This window comes from Bombus pascuorum, chromosome 7, assembly GCF_905332965.1.
Source record: "Bombus pascuorum chromosome 7, iyBomPasc1.1, whole genome shotgun sequence".
NCBI classification, from domain to species: Eukaryota; Metazoa; Arthropoda; class Insecta; order Hymenoptera; family Apidae; genus Bombus; species Bombus pascuorum.
The window spans coordinates 10,605,864-10,629,056 of record NC_083494.1 but is presented as its reverse complement, the minus strand read 5'-3'; the positions used below and the strand labels follow the sequence as shown (position 1 = coordinate 10,629,056).

At 37.6% G+C, this 23,193-nt stretch overlaps 2 protein-coding genes across 5 annotated transcripts in view; both read right to left on the bottom strand.

The window, feature by feature from the left end:
- The window catches only part of LOC132909357 (bifunctional heparan sulfate N-deacetylase/N-sulfotransferase), a 258,711-nt gene that overhangs the window by 70,012 nt on the left and 165,506 nt on the right, over positions 1–23,193 (bottom strand). The gene's annotated exons all lie outside the window — the stretch shown is intronic.
- LOC132909360 (endoribonuclease CG2145-like) overlaps positions 1–23,193 on the bottom strand; it is a 290,224-nt gene that overhangs the window by 198,578 nt on the left and 68,453 nt on the right. The gene's annotated exons all lie outside the window — the stretch shown is intronic.

Genomic DNA, 23,193 nt, shown 5'->3' with positions numbered 1-23,193 from the left:
TAATTTCTCTCTCTCTTTCTCCCGGTATGTTCGGAATGGCAAAGGGTATTTTTAGCTTTATTTTGAATATGTGAGATATTTTATAGTGGAGATGTGTATACGTGAATGGTGCGTTTTGGATGCTGCAAGTGGAAGTTTGAGCGCTTTGTGTTTGGAACGGTAATTCGAATCGGGGAATTTTGTATTTATTTCTCAATGAAATATTTCACTGTAGCCATTCTTCGGCTAATTTCCGTGAAAGAAATTTTATTTAATTTCCAAATTTTGCGATATTAACTGTAACACAGCATAATATAATATAGCGATATTAACAGATGTAAAGCAACAGAAAAGTAGCAATTTTGATTATAAATTTTATTATAGAGTTCTATCGTATTCTATTATACTGAAAAAAAGATAATAAAAGCTGTATTATAAAAATAGTTCACACCATAAAAATTCCTCCTCTTAAGCAAATATTCCGTCTGTTCTCCAAACAAAATAAAATTCCATTTAAATTTACTCTTTGAAACCTCTCGACACTGCGAAATCCACGAAATACGATACGTTAAGCAACTATTGGATGGAAATTCGTCATCGAGAGCTGAAACCCCCCAGTGAAACCCATCGAAGCCCTAGGGCGGATGTTTTCGGGTTCAGAGCCTGGAAAGCGCTTGACTTGCGGTGATAATCCACGATCGAGCCGAAAATGACTGGTTCCCTTGGTCCAACGCGGTAATTCCAGCTAGTCGACAATTTAGGCACACCGAGGTTAATTCGATCTTTTGTTGAGCATTCTATCTCTCTCTCTCTCTCTCTCTCTCTCTCTCTCTCTGCTGCCGCTCTCTCGACATCGAAACGGTAGCAATTCCGCGCAACGGTAATTCGGTTGGCAACTCCGCGGCTCCCGATCGACGCATTTTCGTATACACCAGTGGCTCGAGTTATTGGATTACGGCATTTGATCGGCTAGTCGAATTACTTGACTATTTGCACAGGCTTAATCGATAATGACCCCGTAGAATTTGTCGGTCCCGGCGCGGCTTCTATCCCGAGCGTTAATGTCGTCGAACAAAAGAGACTCTCGCAACGGTGTACGAGCAATGGCCACCATGATCCAGAATCTTGAATATCTCTTTTGGTTAGTAAAATTATTCTATCATTTGTATGATATTTTACCATTTCTGTGCTTTGCTTTCCATCATTATCGTTATTTTTAGTTTAGGAAGAAGTAATTTGGGAAATTCAAGGCAAAATCGTTTAGCTTTTTGATTACAGAGTTTGTTCATATCATGGTATACTTTCTTGATTTCTCTTTGTTCATTTTATGTCTTTGTAATTGAGTTGGATTAGGATTTCAAGGTACGTTCTATTTATTTTCATCTCTCACTTCTTCCATTTGTTTCTCTCTTTTATTTCCTGTTTTAATTTCTCATAATTTCCAATCGGCAAATAGAACAATCATAATCGCGCATGACCTTCCCCTTTCAAAATAACGCAATCAGCAAGTATTCAAAGCACAATACAGTCACTCAATTTAAACCACAACGTAAAACCCGACGCCCCACAGAGAGCGTATTTAATATATTCCGAATCGAAACCCGATCCATTCTGCAGGATTGAAATATTCCATAAGAAAACGTGGCTCTACTCTCGCTCTATTCGAACCACCCTATCGTGAAACCACCTCGTCCTCCAAGGAGTAAGTATCACGAGGAACTGACTTCTATATACATACATATATACCAGGAATCGACTTCAATTCTCGAGTCACGATGAGAAGCAAGACTTTCCTGTAGTGGCATAAACGGTGAGTACTGCACCCTGGAGGCAGGTCACCGCGGACGAACGAAAAAGGGGGTTCGAAGTCGAAGAAATCGAGAACGTGCTCGATGGAACCACAGAGAACATAACTGAAGGATCGTAGATGGAAGAGAAGTTCTGAACTTGTGGTAGTTCTACTACATTCGCTACCAAGGGGATTTTCACTCAGGATAAGTCTCATAAGCATTCGTTCGATTATGTCTTTACAGATACAACAATTGACCTGGCTGTTACTCCACTTCTATTTCATCCCTGGCCTCTTATGTTTCTCTCTCTCTCTCTCTCTCTCTCTCTCTCTCTCTGTTCCCCCTATATATTCTCTTTATATATTCCTTACCTATTGGCAAACATACGTATTCATCGCTATACTCCTTATGCAATGACTATATTATCTACTACTATTTATTAACTACACTAAATCAAATATTATAAGATTTACTTATAGATACACTGAAAATCCACTGCAGGCTATCAATTATTTAAATCACGCTGTATAGAATATTATACTGTATATTACAGAATATTCAGTGTGGAATTATTAGCAGATATTTTTTACAAATGAAACTGAACAAGCGAAATGTAAGTAGAGATTTCGTTTTACGAGGAAACTTTATAAGTTTTCTTCGGAAATTTTATCTAATTTTATATATTACGCACACTCGCAAAATTAAAAATTCGCAGTTTAGTAACTAGATGAAGATCCACATGTTTGATCTTGAGCTATAGATTTAAGAATTATCTCGACTATAACAACGAATCTTCCTAGGTACGTTTGTGGTTAATTCGCTTTACTATACATCTATTGCTATAATTCTTTCTTTCTGGTACAATAAACGTATATATTTAAATAAAACAAAATGACTGACGCGTCTACTAATATATCTCCAACGAAACTTTCCTCTTGCTTGTTGCTATATAATTCTTTTATGCTACAAACTGTTGTACCGGGTGTTCCTCGTCTTTTTCGGTGAAATCCATTCGTAATTGCGACTTGGTTGAAAAATAAATTTCCGACTACGCTTATCCGAAGAAAAGTATTTCGAGTCACACAAAAACTCTGTTCTTTGCTAAATGTCAGCGCAATATCTGACGAAAGGAAAAGGAGAATAAATGATCTCTGTACGACGTCACCGTGAATGATTAAACAGAGAAATAAATATTCGAGATACTTGAACTGAGCCAGCGAGTAGAGAAAATACTAACAAAGATTTGATAGATTAACTTTTGCATTTTTTTAAAAATCATTATCTCACAGATCTTCATTCAAGTGCGCCACCATAAGGCAACGCCACAAAGTAATTCCCGCCGCCTCGAAATCAGTTTCACTGGACATCGGTAAATTGCCGGATATTAACCTCTTCCCGCTGCTCTTTCATCCCTTATCAACCCTTCTAACTATCCTGGTCGATTGCTGGTTACACGATGATTTGATCTTTCCACCGCTCTTCTGTTTTTTCTTCGCCCTTTTCTCCACCGTTGAAGAGGATTTTGAGATAAGTGTTGAGGAAAAAGCTTCGGTGCAATTTGTCGGCTGCCAACGTCGGTCACGTTTCTCGAGAAACGATGCGGTGGTTCCGGTCGCGAGAATTGTGCGGACACGTCGGAAACGAACGCGACGAAACGCAGTTGCTGAGAAGAATGAAGAGTCTACGGGTGGATAGGTCGCGACGAGACTTCCGCTGAGAAGAGAGTGAAATATCGACCCGACGAGTTCGAGCGTGAAAATCTATCAATTTATTGAGAAAAGGGGCCGATATCCAGGTGATCGATCATTCGGTGATGCTACGACTCGTCGATGCTTTCGTAGAATTGTATTGGCTCGATATTTTGTTCAGCTCTAATGGTTTTCCTATGTGTCACGTACTAGTTTTTGTTACTGTTAAATGATATCAAATTTAATATACTTTGATTTCAATTAATTAGTATGTAAATGCTATAGTAATTGTAGAGATACTTTTTGTAGCCATTTATTACAAACAAAGAGTTTCACATCAACGCGTATTTAGAATCTTGTTGCTGTACAATATGATTTGACCAAATAGTCATCGAATACTTATCATTCATATCTACAATATCAATTCTAATAGCAAAATTCGCAGCAATGTGAAATGTTTTGCAAGTTATTTTTTCTAAATTATTATAAACGAACAGTTGCGCGTTGATCTTGCTGAAATGCTGCGAATAAATCCGTGTTCGCTTAATTGATGTTTGAGAATAAATAAATAATCTGACCAAGAATGCTACGCTAAGAAAGATGTTCTATCATCGATTAATTTAATTTCACTTTGAACTCGATGTACAAATAAATTGATGGACGTATAGCGAAGAATCTTGTCAAATACAGTATAAGACGAGTACAATGAAGAAGAAATACTCAAAGGAGTATTCATTGGATTGCCTGTGAATTGAGATCCAAGAATAGTCATCCGACAGAAACTGCTTCGAATCCTCTTCTCTATAGACACCAATTTCCTGTCTGAAAAGTCACCATTGAACGGCTTATAGTAAGGTAGACTATGGTGTCGATCTTCTATAGCTTTCGACTACCCATAATAGTCGATTGAACTCAAATTCTGCGCAGTGCTGTGCACAAGCATCGTCGAGATATTGATTTTAACAAATGTGAAATTTCTATGCTGTAACATGCAGATTACAATAGATGGTAGAATAGATTACAATGCCAATCTTCTGTAACATCGAACAGTTCATGATATGTTCGGTCTATATGACTTAGAAATTTTACAGCCGCTATACATTGATTTTAACGAAGCATGGTGTACCGTAGATACGAACTACAGTTGAGAGTGGTGTGCGCCGCGCCGTGCCGGTTATGGCCCATTTATCTGCCGCTGTTTATCTTACTTACATACCATTCTATCGTCCCGGTAGAACTTTCGTTTGCATGTTCCCCTTTTATTACAACTTTTCCTTGTTAAATTGTAAAATATTTAATTGAGAAACGACGCTACGTCGATACGTATGTGTTATAATGCGTTACGAATTATAAATGGTACAATTATCGCAGTATGACGTCTCTACTTTTAGAATGCCAGTAATTACATTTTAGGTTTGTAGTATTTTTCTGACAATCAATTTAATCTTGTACCGTGTATTTAGCGAAATTAGGAAAAAGCGAAAGAGGAAAAGAAAATTTGACGAGTCTATTCAATCAAATTTTAATTCTATGAAAATATAGTGGTGTTGATTTCTTTTTTAAATTTGGTCACGAATCTTCTAAACAATTTGATAATCTTAATTTGAATCCGGAATGATGTGAAAATTAATGATCTTGCTGTTATTATTCCTCGGTTCTTTCAAAGGTACGATTTAATACAATTGAGGCAGTAGAAAAAGCCGAAACGAAGCAACTGCTTATGAGGTGACAGGGCGAGAGCGTGTAACGAAGCGGCGGCATTTTGCTGCAACGTTTATTTCTTTCAATTACATTTGGCAGCTGCACCAAAACTCACCAACGACCGTTCTGGATTCTACACCGTTTGTTTATGGACTTCCATATATCAGCCTTACGAGCACTTAACAGAAAGAAATGGCCGCAATCTTTCGTCTCTAATTCAGTCACTTAACCATCGCTTATATTCGCTTAGTTGGGTAGACTCGTGTGAAGATTTTCCTGGAACGTCGAATGGCGAACGTTGGTACGAATGAAATTCGACAGTTCGACAGTTGATAAAATTCCCTTCAATTTCTAAATCCTCCAAATCCTAGATTTTGGTGAATAATTGCTTTGAATATTAATCAAGAACCCTGGATTAACGAAGAATTATCCTTTCCAAAATCACTTTTTAACGTTTCAAAGTAATCTTAATATTCATCATTTATTATTTACGCCGCTTTGGTGAATTTTCCCTTTCGAAATTAATCATTTCCTGATCCTTCACTTGTTCTCAGATTTATAATAAAATTATTTTTTTAGAACTATATTTTTCTATGTGAACTTGAATTAATGAGAAGTGTAACGACTGTTTCTGACAGCGTAAATCTACTACACGTGGAGAACGTTAAAGACTTTTTTTCCCGTTGCACGCAAGAAAGTTTGTAGTGCGTAAATTACTTCAAAAAGACTTACAAACGAAGAAATTATAACAGCTTTATCACTTCCTAAATTCCAGGATTGATAATTCTTACAACATTTAGAACGATGAAACAAAATAGACGATGAGAAAGTATATCGAACGACATAAAGATTATTACCATTATCAAATATACTATACCACCGAGAAATAATTCTTGCAATTAAAATTTTATCCCATAAAACGACGTTTGATACGCACCTGTCCAATACTCTTTTCCGGTTTTCAAATATAAGGTATCATTAATCAACTGGAAAAATAAGATGTCACTAGGCCAATCGTAACGTCAAAGAAAATTAATCGTTAGCTTAAACTGGAGGGAGAGACAATCGGTTTGATGATTTTCAAGCGAAAATGCGATCCGACGGCTGTCAAATCCGGCACACGGCTCGATCCAAGCTCGATTCGTTCGCCATGGCGAGATTCAACGGTTGGAAACGTTATTAACGCCGCGGTTCTGCGAGATGTATCAAAGTTGGGCCAATTAATACGTCATCAAAGGGCGCGGCACGCTGGAACGGTCGCAATTTCTGAGCTCTCGAAGACGTCCCGCTGGGGCTACTGTTGCCCTGAACGCGGGAAACAGACAGACAAACGGTCCAGCGGGGGATCTGGATGCTGCACGATGAAACAATTAGGCGGAAATACCTCTAATGACGTACCACAGCTGCTGAAATTCGCCCGGCAAGATTCCACGTCGCGTTCCTCCTTAATCTTCATCTATGGACCGTCTAATGCAACGAAAACGTGACAGATTCTTTCTTTCTTTATCTCGACGAGTCGTTGACGAGATGCAAAGCGAAGATATCCTCCTGAGCTGAAGGTGTCGTTCAGTATCTTTGAGAATACGTTCGACAGAGTTACGATCTTTGTTTGTATTATTTATTTGAATTAGCTGTAGACATCCTGCAAGTTTTGAAACGAAAAACGTCGCGAGATAAGGAACTAGCGTAGCATCTTTCAGTAGGTTTCTAACTCGAAGAAATTGATTAAAAATTACATCGTGATTCTGAAAATTGAACGAAATCTTAAATTCTGCTCTGAGCAAGAATAATCTATCGAGTTAAGCTAAGATAAAAGATACCAAAGAATTCGCTTTTACGAGCGATCGTGATCATTTGTGCTTCGAAAGAACTTTGTCTGGAGAAAGAAAAAGATTTGAGTTTCGAGGGGAAGGTGGACTTTAAGAAATCGAAACTTCAGAATCCACTGTTTCTAATAATCTGAAATGAGTATTTTGAGAAGATTGGCGAATGTTTTGCTAATCTTTGAATATTTAAGAACCAGTAAAAAATGTTCGCTATATGCAAACAAGAAAACTATGGAGATAATGCCGGCTCAATTCAGCCAATGATCATCCCTCTGCAAGCTAAACTCTTGAAGAGAGGAACACGAAGAAGCAGAAGATCGACGATAAAATCGCGGCGGACGCGTGGTGTCGTTAAAGGGAATCGCGGCAAGTAGAAGCATCGCTTTATCTCGTTAATTTATTTCGCTGTTTACCGATCCCTACGTCGCTTAAAGATTACACGGTGGCGTCCGCTTAGAAAGCGCGGACGAGACGGTTGCAGCAGCGTGCAAGGTTTCACGGAGATCAGTCGGATAATTCTTTTCGACGGTAATCCGCTTGCAGCGTCGCAGAAAAGAAGCTTAGGACAACATCTGAGCGTACATTGAGAACGCTTTTCGCCCTTTAAACGGCGGATCAACCGAGTCGCCGCGATCAAGAACAATCAGGCACTGTCGTTTCGATTATGACAGTTCTGAGTCTTCACTCGAGTATCTTAACAGTTCTCAGAAAATTCGTGGAAATGATTACTTAGTAATTGACACGTTTGTACTCCTTCTAATGCTGTTTATATGAAATAAAATCTTGACAATGTTCGCGTTAATAATACGCTGTAGTAATTAAATAATTCAACCTACGTTTTTGCTCTTCGCTTATAATCCAATAAAGATTGAGGGAGGGTTGATGATGATCAGAAGATTTGCATATAGTTTCCACCTTTGGAGAAAACTTCCAGCCGAGGACGATCACATAATTCACAAAGCTTTTTTAACCGTCGTACCTTTACGTTTTAAAATAAAACCAGCATAGTAGCCAGATCGAATAGTCCATTCTTGTAACCAATGCTCTTATCAAAAACAGATATCTACTTAGACAATCATATAGTTCATTTGAAAGATAAAATCGAGCCATCATAGTAGTCAGATCGAATAATCCGCTCTTTTATTCACTTATTTTATCATAGTACAGTAGAACTTCATTTCTTCGATCGAACTTTTAATGGAAGACCGATGAACCTTTACTGATTGAATTCACTTATCTAAGCCCGTATGATTTAAACGAAAAATAAATAATGAGACGAATTGGTGAATTCTAATTATTTATTTATTTATTTATTGGGTCGAGCCGTTGCCAAGATGATATTTTCATATATTATGGCGTAACTTCCCTCAGAAATTTTTGAAAAGATCGATATATCATGTGAAACCATGTTAGAAATGTTATATCAAAAAATGGTGTAGCTAACGATACGGTTTTTGAGATAGAGAAGTACGAAGTATGTAATTCAATATAATTTTGGACGAATGTAAAGCATACGCGTTCACATAGAAGTTTGCGAGCGATTATACGTTGAAAAATATCCAAAAAATGAAAAAGAACCTATTCACGAGCCGGAAGATTCCATCATAAATATTTCAATCGTTATCAAGACGCGCGATTCCCGAAAATTTCCACAAGATACAGAAATCTCGCGAGCGGGTTCGTCTGCGCTTTTTTATCGATGGCTCGACGATTAAATGCCTTTTAGTCAACGCGCTCTCGATCGGTTGACTAACGCGAGATCAGCTCGCACGGGCTGCTTGATAAGCGCGATTCCGGCGACGTGCCGATAATGCAAAGTTGTGCTCGAAACGGCGAAAGAGGACGAGGTTATCGGTGGAAAGGGCCAACCCTCCACGTTGCATATCGGCCACGTTTACATCGATAAGTGTTTCGACGATCGCGCCGCGACCAATCGCCGCGCTGTTTGAATACCTAAGCACCTAAAAACGCTTCGAGTATTAACGTGTGCGATCATTCGAAGCACAGGACGACCACGTTCAAAGGTAGAAATCCACCCTTCCACCAATACGCCGATATGCACGCTAAAATCGTGGATAATCGGCTTCTAGCGGACGTCGCGTTCGTCGTTAACGTTCTATGAAAGATAATGATATCGTGGAATGGAACGCTGTACAGTTCTCTGGGGAGAGATAGAGAAGATAAAGAGCCTGCTTTGTGTGACAGAGGTGTGTGCAGATTCTGCAAGCCTGGAGAATGGGTAAGATTGATTTTTTAGGGAAATGAAGAAGGATGAAGGATAAGATTGGTTTTTGCGAGAAATCTGAGAATTGAATAGGAAACGTGATTGATGTAGGTTTGTATTGGGGTACACTGATCATTGCGTACAAGAGATTTTGAAAAGGTCGACGAGTTAATCCCTCGAGCATATGCAACAACAGATTAAAGAATATATCGGAATGCTTTAAAATATCGCGGTATCAGAATATTTGGAATAGAGTATTTAAATATGAGAATAAGTAGAAATGTTTCGAAAAACACGTGTATTTTCATCGACTGTTCTGTTGTTTCTACAAAGAACGCACAATGTGTTGAAATTAGTTGTTCAGGTAGTAGCCTGTTAACTCTGTGTAATTCAAGCTGCATTCGGTACTTCGTCTCAATTTGTTCGTACTCGGTAAACCATTATCAAAATCGATACACATGATGAATTTTCCTGTATCCGTAAATTAATGAAATTTGTACATGTATATTCTCAAATTGTTCAAAATATTCCACATGCGTGAAAACGAATGAAACAGAATTCCAACTCTATCCTAAATTATTTTCATTCTAGCTTCCGCTCAGAAAGATCCCTGTGCTCAAAATCCCAATCGATATCTCTCGTACAATGCGCGCAAGCTTTTCGAATCATATACACAACAACGAACGAGTTCTTGCCTACCAAATGCACTACTATAATCCATACGACGTATACCTATCTACCGGTCATAAATATTTCGTACAATAGTAACGATGTACGCTTCGGGCTGTGGCGCGGATTTTCCTTTGAAAAATCCTCCATCGACTTTTTGTCGGACGTTCGTGATGAATCGGCCTTGGCGAAGGGTTTTAGCCGACAAAAACGACTTTCTCGCCCTTCTACGATCGAAAGCAAGCCAACGACTGGAAAAAGGGTTAAAACGAGAGAGAGAGAGAGAACGTTAGAGCACAGGTCGATACGTTTCGAATTGTGTCGAGTTGATGTACAGCTTGCACAGACGAGAGGATTGCGACTAGAGGGTGGAAGGAAGCCGCTGGACGATGGACAGATGCAACTGCTATAACCGTCCAGCGAAATGGAAGCCAATAATTCTTTGTGCCCGGACGGGGACGCGCGTGTGCGAGTAGAGGAGGCGCGTGTGGGCGCTGATAGCGGCGCGTCTGTATAAATTGCATCGTTTCCCTTGAACGGTTCATCACGGACCAACGATCGCATTCTATTGATTAGCAGTCCAATTATTGGGCCAGGTTGTTGCCTATTTTTATTTTTGCTCGTCTCCTTTCATCAGAGATGCTCATAAAGTTTCTGTGCGAGGGAATCTAGCAGAAAGTGTTGGGGAATCAAGGTGAGAATTTAGGGTCTGGTTCGTTTTCAATGGAGAATTGTCAAGGTATTAGGAAGTTTCTCGATGATTTATTCATATAGAGCGAAGTATATCGTAAAATAGAAATGAAAGGGATGGAATAATTCAGAGATTTTTAAGAGAATCATTCTTTAACCGGTTATTTGAAAGCCGTAAATCGATGGATTTAACGTGATACTGTGTTTTATGGAGCAAATGCAACAAACACGAGTATATTTACGACGAAATCTAATCTGAATTCCGACGATAATCTTAATATAAGGATTCGAAGATCAGGTGATATAAATATCCTTCGGTAATCATTTAAAAACCACAAGATCGAAGAATTCGTTCGTATTCATTCACATTATCGCTGGGGAACATGAAAATATATAAGACGCTCAAAATACGTGCGCTAAATTGAATTCTCGTCAAAATATGCAGTAGATCTTCGTTAATTGGAACATGACGTCAATTAATGTCCGTTTAAATATTCTAAATTCAATATCGCTCAGAAAAATCAACTCGCTGCGAATTTAGAGCTTGCTACGTCCTAAATTCAATTTCTCGCAATGTAATCGGAAAAATTAATTCATCTATTTCAATTAAATATCCTTGTAAATTCTTATTCTCATAAAAATTCTTTTATCGTCAACAACGGCGAAGTATCATAAAGAAAATAGCATCAGTCAGACAATGGTGTGCACGTTTATTGTCGCACTAGTATCAAACGGCACGAGGAGAGTAATATCGCGCATTCATCCGCGCCTATCAGGATCGCTGCACCACACACATATATTACTGATTATTGCGACGAGCCTCGAAGATCCGCCGGATACGGCGGCTGCAGTTTCAGTATCAGCTCGCACATTAGTTGCATCGCAGCGAGTGTCAGATAGCGCGCGTGCGAGCGTTAAATTTACCAGCATGGAACGTCTCAAGGATTTCGGTCAAAGTACCAACGATCAAGAGGCAATAACAGGATGATGATAACGACAAATGGAGAGATTCGTGTCGAGGTCGTGGTTCGACGCGAAGAAATTTTAAAGAGATGTGCCTTTCTACAGAATTATGTGCTCTGTATTCAAATGATAATCATTCCCGTATCTATTTTCTACATTTCGCTGCTTGGCAGCGGCAGTGGTACAATTGAAAGAGAGAAAATTTTAAGGCAGAGAGGCTTTTTCAAATTTACGAAGAATTCTTCGTGAGTCATTCCAACGACGTTATAAGGCTGACTTAACGCAAGATATGTCACTATTCGCGAGAGTAGTACAACCTTTCACTTGTAGCGTCACAAAACAACTGAAGACGAGCAAGTGTTGTTGTAATACTAACGTAACTAAGGTTCATAGCGACACGTGTAATAATTTTGCCCTCTGACGCAAAATTTGAAATTTTTTGAGTTCTGTCACAAACGCTATATAACTATGGTCCGTTTTTTGTTAAATATTGGTATTAATAATAGCATGGGGATAATACCTTTGTCGACAACTGACACGTAGCCTTTTTTGTTTTTTTTTTTTTTTTTAAGGTTTACATAAAAGCTTTAGGAAAACGAAGAGGGCGCTGGATAGCGTGTTGGAACACATATTGTTATTGAATGTAATTGTGTCGTAAAAGATGGTGCACATGCAAATGAAAAAATTGCAATGATTTTTATGAAATGAATGCTTGATGTACTGTTAGAGTTGTAGATATCGAAAAGTTTACGAGGCATTTAATAAAGAAGAGGGTGTTTTATGTAGCAACGCATAAAGTATGCAGAATTTTAGTACTCACTAAAGTAGGACGGTAATGTAGGAGTAGCGACTCGGAGCTTGTAATTATCTCTTTTATCTCTGAGTTTTAGAGTCTCTAAAGATAGTTGTATTCTTTTCATTAGCGAAATAACTTCATAATAAACCGTCGTAACAGATATAAATGAGAATAATTTAAGGCAAATGTAAACGTGTGATGCCAAATTACAGTTTTTACAGAGTTACAGGTGTTAGGAGAACTTTAAATTATAATACACACAGATATATGTACATATATGCATAAGAAAAGACTTACTTTTATAATCTTTGCATGTATGAAACTAGGTGTGTGAAAGATACAAATATGTGTGAGTTGCAAAACCAAGTCCATTTCCAGGTCATAAAAGCCGAAATTAAATACAGAAAATGACACATATAAAATATCAACTGACTTTTTGACATCCTAAATTAAATTACATACAAATAATTTGTCAAAATAATTTATAAAGAAATAATTTACTAGAAGAAGTTTTAAATTCGTGATAATTTAATTTCCAAAATTAAATCTTCTAAGTCTAATGTATTATCACTATAAAATTGATAAATTTAAATATTTATATCTTTATTGTTATATATTTTCAATTAAAAACCTACTCTACCGATAGAAAATCAGAATAGAAACAAAATATGCAAGCACAAGAACCAGCGAGACTACTAAACGTCGTTTAAGTAGAATAAGATTACGTTGCCAGACAATTATTTTACAAAACGTCGATATTTTCGAACGAATATTTCGAAGAAAGATATTTCCAAAGATATACTTGGAAAGATTAAAGTTAGTGAAATTTCAACAGTATATAGACTCTTATGGATTATCCGATGTTATAGAAGATTGACGCTACGATCTACAATACTGTGACGTCGATATTTTGGTAGGATACTTTATATAATATCTATAGGAAACCATAGCTCGTCGAAGTCGATAAACGACACTTTGTGAACTTTGTGTTCCATCAACTATTATCTATGGATTGTCTGACGTTGTAGAAGATTGACACCGTAGTGTACTCTGCCGTAAGTTATGTCAATCTTTTGGAAGTATATCTCTTTCGTACAAAACACTATGCTTCGTTAAAGTCAATGGAGAATAAGGAACAAAATTTTCGAAACTCAGTATTACTTAAAGATCATTCGATGCTATAGAAGATTGCCGCGATATAGAAGATTCATATCTAAAAAGAAAAGAAAAAAAATCGAAACAATTGACGATCATTATTCATCGATTTCGATTCGAAACAAGAATATATCTTTTTAAATTAATATTTCTGATTTTGGTTATCCTCTAAATAATTTACCTGTATGCGCTGTATTTACTTTATCACAGAAGAGTAATGTTAATTATTATAGGAAGTAGAAATAAAAAATTCTCGATTCATCGAAATCAATTAAACACAAGTGAATTACTTCTCGTTCTTTCGTTAATTGCCACCACGTAATATCAAGGTATTATTGACTTATAGATTCATTATGATATTATAGTTTTAATTAACGGGATAATAAATAGTGAATTTAGAAACTAGCAAGTGTAACTAGAAACAAGATAAAGTTAGATAGATCAGTGACACAGGCCAAGTTTTAATGGATTTAGGCACGAAGGATCTGAATCTCGATGCGTGACGGATTTAGAAACGAAACTCTAATTCCATTATAGTTTCGTACTGATGCCATGAGTTCAAAGAGTCGCCGAATTAGAGACCAACTGATATCTGCGATTTAGATTACCCTTCTAAAAGCTCTCGGAGATTGAGAGCCCTTTGATCTTCGGTTTTAATGGAATTAGATCAAAGATTGCCGACATCCTAAACAGATCTAAATAATCTACGATATTCAAACACGACCAAAGCTTCGAATTCAACTTTTTGAAGATGATTAAAAAAATGATTGCATAGAGATTTACCATTTTCTCAAATATTCTAAAATATTCATAAATTATTACGAACAGATATATCCTAAAAATATTCTCGAACTAAATTTTTTATTAATTTTTCTATGAAGATCTTTTCAAATCCAGTCATTCGTCTATCTTATCATTGTCATAGAGCTCGAGGTTTGTTCTTTTGAATTTTTTGCTTCTTCAAGGGCTTAAGGTTTCCAATTTCCAACGTAACGTATCCCTTTCCCAAAATTCTTTCATCAACGGTTGAATCTCTTTCAATCCCTAAGACCGGACCACCAACGAATCTTATCAGCCAGGGCTTTATTAACAGACATTCAACTTCGTCGACCCTGGTGACCGTCCAATTTTTCCACCGATTCATCCGTGCTCTTATCACCAGCGTGTCTTACGTTCCAGGCAAAATACCAGACAGTCTTGTGGCGCACAGAATGTCCCTGCATGATGAATTCCTCTTCCTTCGGGGCGAATAGAATTGAAACATTAAAATGGTAAACGATGCTATTACCGAAAAAATAAAAAGATCTTTTTGTGACAGAAGATTGAAGTATCAATAAAATAAAAGAACTTTCTTTTTACCGACAAACGATTTAAATTTTATGTGAAATACAGTAAAAAGATTATTAGCACTAAATTAATTTATTTTAACTTTTATTTCTATCGCGAGATAGAATTATCCTGAAATTTCACGACTATATTTAATATCTGAGAAAATTTTATTGAAATATTTCAATGAGTATTAATGTGTCGAGTAGTACACGGAAAAGGTTCGTGTAGAGCGGAAATCTAGTTTTGGTTTATTTTGAAACAAAATTAGCGAAAACATGCTTTCTCATTCGGCTAAAAATTTTCACTTCTGTCACTCGCATCGTTTGCCACCCCCTACCTCATAAAGCAATATAAAAACCCATAGTATTGAAATAATAAATAATATATATAAATACTAGAATATAAAAGACACGTGTATCTCGTTAGTATTACAAATTCCTACCCTTGCTATTAACATTATCTAATATTTCAGCTCATCTATCGAGGAGACGCCGTGTATCATCTAATTCCACGATGATTTAGTACAGCGTCGTCCTGGAGCGTTTTCACGCGATATCCTGGCTGATTCGTCAAAGTCCATACGCTGAAAGCTTTCACGCTCGCGTGGGAAGCTTTGTCGAGGTTCCGGATTCCAGACGAGGGCGTTTTCAATGGAGCTTCTCGTGCAGTGAAGCTTTAGAGCGATATTTGTGGACACAGGTATATCGAGAACTGGTGAAACGCGGGTAGGAAACGAGCATGTTCGTTACACGCTGCGGATAATTCATCGAAGTGCGCCTGGAGGGTTCCCTGTGGATGCATTACTGTCGTTCGCTCGGTAGATGAGCGAAAATCGTGGATTAGCCATAGACAACTTACCCTATGACCCGGAGGTCCGATAATCTCGTACGATCGCGTGTGTCCACCAGATTTGTAAGGCTTGCTTGTGCTTGTCACGCTATTGATCGAGGGGATTCTTTTCCGAGCCATAAACGGTTTATGATCGACCATACTGTGCTTCTCGAATTTTCGTATTACAAGCTCCTTCTTGCTTCAACGATAAAAGAAAAAGCTTCTAATACGTTCAATGACTACAAGAAGCATTTGTACATGTTGTATTTATTATATCTAATCAATTAGGTCCAAGTATATTAAATCTCGTATTATTTAGTAGTACGTCTATACGGCTAGAAAAATTTCTGTGAAATTGGAAAATTCATTGGAAGTTGAAGGCATGTAAAAATATTATATATATATATATATATAGAGAGAGAGAGAGAGATCGAATTGTATAGAATCAGACTTATACTAGATCAATCAAAACGCTCGTATATTGATCGTCGTGCAGGACCCGTTGAATTATATGAAATATGAAATATAGGTAGTACAAAATAACTCAAAACGCACAGGATATCGGCTAACAGCCGACAAAACAATTTAGTCCACAAATTTTCTTACTAAACTAATACTATGTTGAAGGTTAATTAGAAATTTTTACAATTGAGACGTACAACATACGTAGGGATACAAATTAATAGAAAAAACCATAAGTAGGGCAATATTAGACGAACCTCATTTTTGCAAGGTATACTTATTTCCAATTCACCCTGTATATCTCATACACAATATTCTCATACAAAATACAGTTCGATCATAAGGCCTCACAATTTCCTTCCATCGTTCGAACAGTTCGTTCACAAGATAGTTATTAATTCTTTCGAGAAGGTTATCTGGTTCCCATGAAGCTGTATTCCATGTATCGAAGTATGTAGCAGCGGCCGTTCCCTTTGTACAATCTCGTTCCTCGACGATTCGTGTTACACGCGGTATATCTAGCGTAACGGAAATCCTGCACGGTCGTATACATGTTGCCGGGTATATTTACACCGGAATCGATGAGAGTTGCAAGTTAACATCGCAGACCTCTACTGAGTAGCCTCGTGGACTGGCCTCAGAATTGACAGAATTGGGCTCGCTTCTCACGCAGACCCTCCAGGAGCAACAGGACAATGTTAATGGGCCAGTGATCCGAGAGCACATTGTTCCGCGGCAAACTGATCCAGAAATGCGTCACGTTGCCGACGTTACTGTTACGTGACTGGCGTGTGTCGTTTGCCACAGTCGAATGGACTGTCATCCTGGCACTATCAAAGCTGGATTAACGCGAAACTTTGATAGAATTTCGGATTGAAACGCTCGAATTTGCCGAGGAACGTTCCTAGTCAGTCTTTTGTCTTGGTAGAAGGTTGAAGGATTTTCCAAGTTGGAGGAAATTCGTCGAGTTCATCGTGCAGTTTGACAATTTTAGGATTGAGAATAGCGAGGAAGTCTGACTATGGAGGCGCTGGAATCTGAGATTTTTCTTCAATTGTGATTAATTGTTTCACTTTAAAGATGACGTTCCATAACAAATTTTATTCAGTGAATTGAGCGTAAAGAAATTTACAAAAATATCATATCGTTCATGGAAGTATCGCAAACGTGTAGATGGAGAAATAAAATTGTGAGGGGTACGAGACGCTACTACTCAGACAGACCGCTAGACATATTATGGTGTGGCCTGTGATATATAACGTGCGATGATATTATACGAATTCTGATTTTTAGATTAGTAGATATCACACAAGGAACAATTATAAAGAATTATCCAACAAAAGATTAAAAACTATATACGAGAGCAAGTAATTTAAAAAATAATTAGTCCTTTCGCTACAGACTTGGTTATCGCAAATACACAAAGGTAAAGTACCGGGTATAGGAAACTGAAAAAGAAGATGGGAAAGATACCGTAATTTTGCAATCAGTGTTTGAAAGCTGGTGTACAAGAGCATCGGCTTAAGACAGATTAAAGAGAATCAAGATACAAGAGCTTACGAGTTTTAGTCACGAGACTTCAATGTCTTCCAGAACAACTTCGCAATTCACCGCAACGAAATCCCTCTTTTCCTACTTCCAAATTAAATCAAACATCTCCAAACAATGAACACTTTCCATTATCTTCCTCTCAACTTCTTACTATCGCTTCAAACATTCACTTGCCCTTCTTAAGTAGAAAAATTGTCCGAATAACCAAATTGTTCAAAACTTTTATAATTTTGTGATATCTCAACTTCCTTCCTTTCTCTTCTAGTCAAGAAATATCGTCCTTCTTTCTTTGTCATTCATTTTCAGTAAAATAATTTGCAAATATATTTTTACTCATAACACGTATCCCTGCTGATCTCCGCGCTTGTTCTTGCCCTTTGCATCTCTCTAAATATCTCCCTTTCCCTTGCTATATTTACTCCATAAAAAGCGTGGAATAGAAACAAATGTAATAAAATTAAGTTGAATATCAAAAGAATTTGCCTAATATAGCGATCGTTCCACGTGGCCATATCTTAGCCTTAAAACAACCTAATCAGTAACCTATTAAATTATCCTACTAAATTAACAAACGACTAAAATTACAATTTCCCATAAATACTAAATGGAAAAATTAGAAGTCCTATGGATAAAGTGCGTCACTTTTGCAAATGCCGTAGACGTTATAAATACTCGGTCTGGAAAGCGTAGTGACGCTGCATGACGGAACGCATCTACTTTTTGCGGCCGTTGGCATCGTTAACGAGGCCTGGATCTTCGCGCTTTTCCCCGCTGCGACGCGGAGAAACGCGCGTGCACACGCGCGAACCAGCTGAAAGTGGATAAAAAGCGAGGCAACGGGGCCAGATATTGCGCGCCGAGCCACGCAGACACGTTTTTCCCTTGAACGTAATTACGGGCCGATTGCGTCTGCGAAACGCGCGCTGGAATGCCAGGGATCGCGAGGAACTCGTGCTGTGACTGGTGAAAAAGGCGGCGATTCCGTGGCTCGATGAATTCCTTCCGAAGAACATGTTAATAGCGGAAAGAAGCCGGAGCAGGGGTGAAGTTCCGCTCGAGTTCTCCGATAGAAGGATCTTTATTCCCTTTGGTGGGCTTCGAGTCACTTGAAGCGAACGGTTCAGCGGGAATTGGAGCAAGAAAGAATTTGCGTTTCTGCATGTAAGAGGATTTTAAACAGACGTCTTAAGAGTGTACTTGGGAAATACTCTTAATTTTTCGAATAAAACGAGGTCTTTGATTTTTCTAATTGGATTTGGACAGTGTTCGTGCAATGAAAAGTAAATGGATTGTCCAACGGTGAGCGATATTTTCTTCATTTCGATAAACGTAGTTTAGAATTTTCTTGATTTTCGAGGTTGACCGAGTTTTCTGTTACGTTTGATTGGGCGTACGTGAAGACGAGTAGAAACTGTGTTCGAAATTTCGAATGGCCGTGCGTTTATGGCCCATTCCCTTCTTTAGGAAATTCCGAATTACATATCCTCCCCGAGCTGTAAATCTAATGTCTCCGAGGTCAGGTAAAAATCCCGGGAAAGAACCAGTCGGAAGGGCACGATGGACAGACGAAACCCAGCGACTGGTAGGGAGAATCAGCAACGTAGGAGGACAGTTCATCATCAGACATCGTACCGTGCGGGAGAAATACACTCCCAACAAGATCTTACTGTCGCCGTGTTCATAACATCAACGTTACTTTTATACAACAAGTGCAAATACAGTGCTAGATTACTTTAACACTCGATCAATTAAACCTCCTCCACCTTGAGCGTTAAGTCATTCGAGGTACGCGATATCGACCGATCGGTTTGACCTGACCGGTTGCTCTTTAGTCGAGAATTCGCAACAAACCGTGTACATTGGGGTGAGTATGATTTGTATAGTTGATACGTGAGTTTATCGAGAAAGAGTATAACGGCAAGGAAACTTTCCCAACCTTGCAGAGTTCGATTTAGAAATTTTCTAATTTCTAGAATTGGACAGAATTACTTTCCATTTGGATCTTGCGTTCGTGTATACAGACAGATAAAAATAAAATGTAGGGTAAAATGAATGTGACGGAATGGTTAATAGACGAGCATGTACAGTATAAGCGCAATGACGAGAGAATTCTTTTAATCCTGCAAAGTGCAGTTTAGAGTTCAATGAACTTTTTGATTCGCCTTCAATCACCTGTCTATAGGAACGTAAAAATGGACCTTCTTTTTAAGGGGAAAGCGTGATTCAATAGCGGATATATGAATTTGCGAAGTATAACTGTATAAAGGAAAACACAAATAAATGACATAAGAGCGAGGATGGATGAATAATTAATCCGTGATGATGTGTGCACAAAGAATAATTTGACAGTTTTAAAGAATAGTCAAATAAAATAAATTAAACGATTCTAATATAAAAATATCTAATCGTAAGGAGAAATAAATTAATCGACTTTTATACGTTTACTTGTATTCTGGAAACCTTCGCGATTCCTATCTCTGTTATTAGAAATTATTAACGGTGTTATTACATACGGATGGGATATCGACCCGTTTCTCCTATCTCCTGCGATTATTCTTCGTGCGAAAGATACACAATAGCTACACTGCTCCGCAGGATATTAGACTACTGGAGGAACAAACATACCGAAATTTGCAGAACTTGGAGAATTATGTTTGTCCGGAAAGTATCGTTTCCATCCGGTTTCAAACTGTTGCCCTTGTCATATTGAGAGTATTCGATATTTCAGTCGAACGATACTTTGCCAACTTGCCCGTTTTCTACAATTACAATTCTCCCATAGAGAATTGTATTTTTAAACGAAAATAACTGATCGATGTAGTCGGTACTATCATAAATTCGTTCTACTTTTACGGTTACTATATAAACGAAGAAAATGGAACGAATATATGCGACAAGTAATATTTTAGTGGAACACATTCTCTCAATATGGTATTCAAATGAATGTAATTATTATTAGATTGAAGTACCTACATATATTTTATTTTTAAAGCATTTTAAAATTCTTATTTTTTAAATCTAAAATTCTTCTGGCTTCGTGTAATGGAGTAAAATTAGTAATTAAATGAAAATATTGAAATTTTTGGTATATATAGAATTTAATAAAGAGATCCACCTATTATCTCGCTAACCCGTGAAATTCTTGGGATTTATTCGAGTATATTATATGAATTTTAATTATCCATGAGCTCAAGTGAGTCGTGTACTTAACACGATTCGTCCCTTTGTTCAAGAATAATCAAAGCTAATCACTTAAATCTAATTTTGACTCTCTTAACACTAGAACCGACCTGCAATGTATACCTAACTATAGTATGCACATAGATGATTATAATTAACCTGTTAACCAGGTCATCCCTCACCTAGAAACTTTTATAATTATGAGCTTGATAGTTAATAAAGGCAAATCAATCTTACTCCTTTAGCCCTTCTAAGTATAAATATGCTTCCTTAACCTCCTAACCTTAAAATTGAAATGATACAATGATTCTATTTTAATAAAAATCGACATCAATTTTGTTCAAGGTAATTTATTTATGGCTTTCTTTACATTTTAATGCAACGTTTTATTCCCGTTAAAAGTCAGTTGCGTCGTACTGAATAGGACTGAAATCGATCCATTTAAAATTGATTTGTCTTCGTTAATATTTCATTTCATTATTATAGAAAATTCTGATTAAGGTAATAATTACGGAAACAAAAGGTCTGGTAAGGTCTTCGATGTTTCTACCGTTCAACGTTCAATGGTTCCTTCTAAATGCGCGATGTGTTATCAGAAACGTATCAAGATTAGAACAATTACGTAATGTTAAAAATCGTAAAAATAAAAAGTTCGAGGAAATGTTCGGTAATTCCCATGTTGACTGTTTCGACAGATCTCTGTGCAGTGTGTCTCGGGGGGAAAAAGTAGAAACAGTGCAATTCTTTTTAAAAACTTTGAAAACCAGCAATTCGAAAAAATATCTTTCCTAACTCTAGAGAGCGTTAAATAGTTGCCCGTGAACAGAGTGTCATCGGAAACGTATTAGAAAACGAGGGCGCGCGCACGCATATCGAAAGCGATACATTATTCATCGCGGTTGTTCGCCAAGTTTGATTATTCCGAACATCCGTCTTGTCAAGGTAATATCGAGTTGTGTAAACTTGGAGCATAAATGTCGGTCGGAACACACCGAAATATTCAACTTTTCCAAGTTTCGCGCACCGTAGCGTCCTGTACGCAATGTATTCGCTCGCGAGGCACCATATTGTAAAGCCGCTGTTGCGGTTTCGTCGAACGAAATTAATGGGCTTTCTCCATCTCGCGTGAATTCGTGGATGAACTTCATCGAAACTCCAGTTCCAAGACTGTTCTCGTCGCTTTGTTAAAACTTTCGATAGAACGCAATATATAGCTCTTTAACGATTCTCTATCAACTATCAACTATGAAAGGTCGCGAATGACACATGATCGTGATTCATCATTTAATAATTTTGTTTTGTCGGTCAGAAATATTTCATGACGTGCGTATGTATCGTTAAGCGAATTCCATTAGATCAGTTATGGGCGATCTAAATGGTAAAAACCTTTCCCTGAGATATATTATGATGCTAGATGTAATTTGGCAAGTTAATATAATAATACATGTGATAAGTTATGATAACTCTCTCACAGTACAAATATATTGTAATATAATATAGAAATGTAAGAGTTAGTATACATGAAAGCTACAAAATTTACAACATTGCAACATAGATATAAGTAACAAGTTAAAAAGAGTACGAAATCTTCTAAACGTTGCACTTATGTCAACAAGGATTGTCCCAGGCTTTGAACCTCATTACAATAAATAATATACGTACGTACATTAATCTATTAAGATTAATAAATTATACTCTCCATTTCATAAACGAAGAAAATTTCAATGTGATATTAAATTCGTATGAAACAATTTTTGAAAATTGAACAACAGTGACGAAATACAATTTTAAAGACACAGGGAACCTTCTGACCTACGTTCGCAACCGCGCGGAATTCAACGATCGCAAGTATCGTGAAAGATTGCACGAGAGCGACAATGAAATATGACCAAAATATCAATGTCAGAAGAAAATTGGCCTATTCACAGATCTGGTGACTGGACGTTTCCAATTTTCTTCGAATTGCCGGCTCGGCAGCAAGATGCGTCACGCGTCGTGTCGCAGAAGAAGACGCGACGACATGCGTCTGTGGCTTAGCGCCGACGTAAGGGAACTGTCGAGAGGAGAAGCTTGAATTGGCGCTGATTGGGCGTGCGACAAACATCCGGCCGCATTTCGTGTCCCACGACCGAGAATGCGCTTGCACTCTTCTTGGTGCATGGCATCTGTTGCAGAAGCATCTTCTAATCCTGTATCTTTCATCACCTTCTTCAACTTTGAGCGAAAGTGTTGCGTGGGTATCGAAACAGGGACTAATGGGCTATACCACTCCAAAAAAAAAAAAAAAAAAAAGAACAAGAAGGTGTCGAGAAAAAGTCAGCCTTAAAATTTTCTCACAGTATCCAAATAATAGACGTTC